Genomic DNA, 5,000 nt, shown 5'->3' with positions numbered 1-5,000 from the left:
AAACAGAAAAAGGGCGCTGGTGACAAAAAAAGTACTAACGATTCTGTTATTGTTTTGATATTCTGTCATCCCAGACTCTTGCGCATCTGGTGACCTATTTTTTATTCGCCAGTTCCGAGAAAAGTGTCGTTTCGATGCGTGGTGGGCCCGGGATGACAATTCGAGTTGAGTTGGAAGTTCATGTGAAGTCCTGGAAACAAGAAAAAAAGAAGATCCACGCTTCCCTAACTCAAAAAGTCATTAGAAACCGAGGGTAGCTTGTATGGAGACTTTTGTTCCTCGTGCGCTAAAACGCCGAATTAAATTTTTTATCTATACTTAACAGGAAAAAAGTTGCCTCCTTCGCGATATATAGGCAAATAAAGAATGGGTGCTATCATTTCGGGACAAAACAGGTGAAAATTTAGGTCGAAAAAAGTGTTTATAGACAAGGCATTTGAATTTAGCCAAAATCTGACTTGACCACGGGAATGCGCGACATAAAAGCACCCCTAGGGCAGTTTATATTACGGAGGCAGTTTTCATTTGCTTCTGAGATGTGCAGGGCCAAAACATGGCCAAAAGTGATGATTTGGTCCGTCCCACAAGGTGTCCATTTTCCGCGAAAATGGCGTTTTTTGGCGTCACTAAAAAAATCATTGCGAAGCAACTACTGGAGATATGCTTGTAAAACTTTGGGAGCGGTCGTGCGAACACATGCGCCAAGTTTTCTGCTAAAGTCTGCAGGCCAGATCTGCCGGGCGGCACATAAAACCGGAAAAAACCACCTAAAAAAAGAGCATGCCAAACAAAGTCTCACATTTCGCTGAATAACTTTTGATCTAGAAGAGTTAGACAAATTCTGATTGCGGGAACGGCTCCGCCGTGTGTTTTTACATATGTCTATGTCCCGTAGATAAAAAGTACATGTTGCAAAAAAAGTACATGTTGTACATAAATCTACCTTTGATATTCGGATTCCCCGTGAAAAACTACGCCTAGGCCGCAGGGTTACAAAGACGAGTCATTGCACTTATGCCCTTTTATAGACGCTTTTAGAAATCGGCCAAAACAGTATTTATTAATTTAGACAGTGTTCCACTGACATGTCGCATGCTGCGATATGTCCACGTGAAAGAGCACCGAAAAGCACCCCTAGAACACCCTTCATACCCGTTCTAACGGTTCTCTTTCATCTTCATAATAATCAAATTAAAGAACACCATACAAAAAACAAGATCTCGTGTGTAGTGGCTCGCCAGGCATACTAAAACCAAGATGTCGTGTGGGCACATGCCAGACATCATATCTTGCGTTTGCAAACACACGCAAAGTCGGTAAACAGCTCAAAACGGGCTAAAAAGTAGACAGCACCCGGACTTCCCCGGTGGTCACCCACCCGAGTACTACCCGAGCTTGAGGCTGCTTAACTTCACAGAGCAGACGGGATATGGTGCTTTCAGCCTAAGATGGCCGTCTACATTTGACTTTGACCGACACACCTATTAGTGTTTATCACTCGTATACATTGGTACAACACATTTACACACTCACATGTCCACATACGTGGCCATAGACTGCACACGATGGCCCCCAATACCCCTTCTGGCCCTCAGAATTGGCTGGGTGGATGGCTACACTTTATATAGTAACAAAACAAAAAGGGGGGTGGTGTGGCGCACTCCAATACAAACGTGTGGCCAGCAGCTCACTCCTACAACGCAGCATACGTATTCTCTCCGATAGGAACCCCACACAGACCGACACCTTCATACACAGCAGTGCAGATAGCCGCCGCACCCCATATTTGCGCATACGCGGCCTGGAAACAATGTTAAACCACCAAAGTGGCCATTTACGACTTGCACAACCATACCTACGCTTCCTATGCGACATGACATGTGCACGTACGCGTCTTAGGCCATTTGAACACCTTCGACACCTTCATACATGCACAGCGCGCGCTCCGCTTATGTACGACACCAACTTGTCATATACATCATGCGTTTCCTCCCGTCACCTTTCATCACCTCCATATTCACACCCATGCGCCGTCACCTTCCTCGCGCCATCACCTTCACCATTTTCACCTCCATATCCGCGCTTCCTCCGCCGTCACCTTCCGCGTACGCGTCCATATTCTCTGCGTTTCCTCGCGCTTCCTGCCTGTTATTAATCCAAGCCAAAAACATCTCCAAACCCATACAATTAGAACAGCAAACAACTTCGCATTTTTTCCCCAAGTCCTCAGCTTCATTTTGCATACTTTATCCTAGCTAATTTCACGCTATTCCGCTCTCTTTAACATACTTAAACTAAGTCTAAATCACGCTACTCTGCTCTCTCTAAACATACTTAAACCAAGTCGTAATTCGCGCTATTCTGCTCTCTTTAACATACTTAAACCAAGTCTAATTCACGCTACTCTGCTCTCTCTAACATACTTAAACCAAGTCTAATTCGCGCTATTCTGCTCTCTTTAACATACTTAAACCAAGTCTAATTCACGCTATTTCGCTCTCTTTTAACATACTTAAACCAAGTCTATTTCATGCTATTTCGCTCTCTTTTAACATAGTTAAACCAAGTCTATTTCATGCTATCCCGCTCTCTTTAACATACTTAAACCAAGTCTAATTCACGCTATTTCGCTATCTTTTAACATAGTTAAACCAAGTCTATTTCATGCTATTCCGCTCTCTTTAACATACTTAAACCAAGTCTAATTCACGCTATTTCGCTCTCTTTTAACATACTTAAACCAAGTCTATTTCATGCTATTCCGCTCTCTTTAACATAGTTAAACCAAGTCTATTTCATGCTATTCCGCTCTCTTTAACATAGTTAAACCAAGTCTAATTTACGCTATTTCGCTCTCTTTTAACATACTTAAACCAAGTCTATTTTATGCTATTCCGCTCTCTTTAACATAGTTAAACCAAGTCTAATTCATGCTATTCCGCTCTCTTTAACATAGTTAAACCAAGTCTAATTCACGCTATTCGCTCTCTTTTAACATACTTAAACCAAGTCTAATTTTACGCCCTGCCGTCTAGCTTGCCCTGTTAAACCCCCATACTAAAATCTCCGATTTTGGCTCAGAAATCATTAGCGCTGGCACTTAGCGATTTTCACGCAAAGTGTTTCTCGCTTTCTGCCTGTTATAAACCCGATACTAAGGTCGCCGAATTTGGCTCGGAAAACAATAGCAGCATTGCGCTATTCGGAACCGCCATTGATCTCGTCAGTGGGGTTTTACAGTCTTGGATGTGAAACTAATGTCCATTTAATATTTATGCCGCCGGGGACAGAACGTTGCCAGCATTTTGGTTCGTCTATTGCTTACTTGGATGTACGTAAAACAGACAGGTAGTCACGAGATATACATACGTGGAACGTCATTAAATGCGCCGCAGTTCATCATCGTTTTAGTCGACGCTTTAGTGCAAATGATACACTTGTTAAACATGGTATGTTAGTTGGGGTAGACACAGCATAGTACGACGGTGATCGTCTCTTAGACCGCCGGTCGTTCAACATCGTCATCTATAGACATGAATGAAGATTACTTGTTGACGTCAAGGAGCCCAGGCGCGTACACCCACTTGCACGAAATGACACGCTTGCCCTTGGCCTCCGTGCGTCGCACGAGCACCCAAGTTTCGTGCTGCTGCTGTGAGTCCATCTCAACTTGCATCGCTGCTTTCTACTCCTTCCACTTCTTTGACCTTGCCGCATGCTTGTGACTAATGGGGATCTGCACATCCTCGACGTTCTGCTTCGTCACATTCGTCACTACGTAGTCCTTGAGTCGGGCGGATGGCTGTCGCTTCCGCTTCGGTCGCGACGTAGCTGCACTGTCGTCTGGCGACGACTTCTGCGTGCGTGCATGGCTCCCAGTTCTGCGTCTTGCGTGAGACATCAGCGTCGACTGTCCTTGGCTTTCGAGGCTCCCACTCGATTTGCACATGCTTTCGCTTTATTTCTTGCCTTGAGTGTTTCTTCCGCTGGGAAACCTCCCACTGAAAGCTGCTGGGCTTCTTAGGCTTCCTGCGCTGGGTAGGGCTGTGGATACTTCACTTGGAGTTCGCAGAACTCGGCTTCAACTTCCAACCCCTGTTTCCTGCGGGTCTCTCACCAGCAGTGGCCAGCTTCGCCATCTCCGCTGCTCGCCTTTCTGCAAGCTCTGCAGGAAGCTGCAGGTACGTAGACATTGTCGTCCGGATCGGCACGATCGGGATCTCCGCAGGTAAGTCGTAGTCTCCGTAAGCGTAGGTGTTTGCAAGAAGTTGCTCAATATACACAGTGTTTACCGTGTACTTCTCATGTGCCTTCATGTTTTCATCTCTGCACGTCGTCACTGATCCTGTGCGCAGGTTCATCAGCTTATAGCCCTTGGTCTTCTCGCTGTAGCCAAGTAGTAAGCACATCTGCGTCCTTGGAGTGAGCTTCTCCTTTCTCTGCCGAGAATCATCAGGGATGTGCGCGTGCACCAAGCACCCCCACGTGCGCAGCACGCTGAGGTCTGGCCGCTCTCCGTACAGGGCCTCGTACGGGGACTGCTGGTCCTTCAACACCGGCGTCGGCGTCTTGTTGAGCGTCTCAATTGCATGTAGGAAGGCTTCTCCCCATAATGAAACAGGCATTTGCGTAGCTTGTAACATAGATCTCACATGCCGCATGGCGGTCTGGTTCGTGCGCTCCACGATAGCGTTCTCCTGCGGGCTGTAGGGATTGGATGAACGCGTGTCGATGCCGAGGTCCTTGCAGAAGGTCTCGAGCTGCATGTTGACGAACTCGCCACCACCATCGGAGAACAGCATCTTGATGGTCGCCTTCGGGAACTGGTTCTGGATCCAGCGAATCTGCTTCTTAATCTAGCTCCGTGGGCTGCGTCTTTGTAGGCTAATAGATATCCCCACTTGTATCTCGTAGCTTTCGTCGATAATCAATAGAAACTGGGTTTGATTTCGATATTGTATCCACTCCAACAATGCATAGGTCGATACAAAGCTTGTGCA

General features: G+C 46.2%; 1 non-coding gene across 1 annotated transcript; it reads right to left on the bottom strand.

Annotated features, from left to right (window-relative positions):
• Window positions 1-1,339: 1,339 nt before the first annotated feature.
• PITG_33371 lies at window positions 1,340-1,453 on the bottom strand. The gene has a single exon (XR_009934765.1). It is a non-coding gene; the product is annotated as an 8S ribosomal RNA (ribosomal RNA).
• Between the last annotated feature and the right edge of the window lie 3,547 nt (window positions 1,454-5,000).

This window comes from Phytophthora infestans, genomic scaffold (assembly GCF_000142945.1).
Source record: "Phytophthora infestans T30-4 supercont1.52 genomic scaffold, whole genome shotgun sequence".
Lineage (NCBI taxonomy): Eukaryota > Oomycota > Peronosporomycetes > Peronosporales > Peronosporaceae > Phytophthora > Phytophthora infestans.
This window is presented reverse-complemented; position numbering and strand designations above follow the sequence as displayed.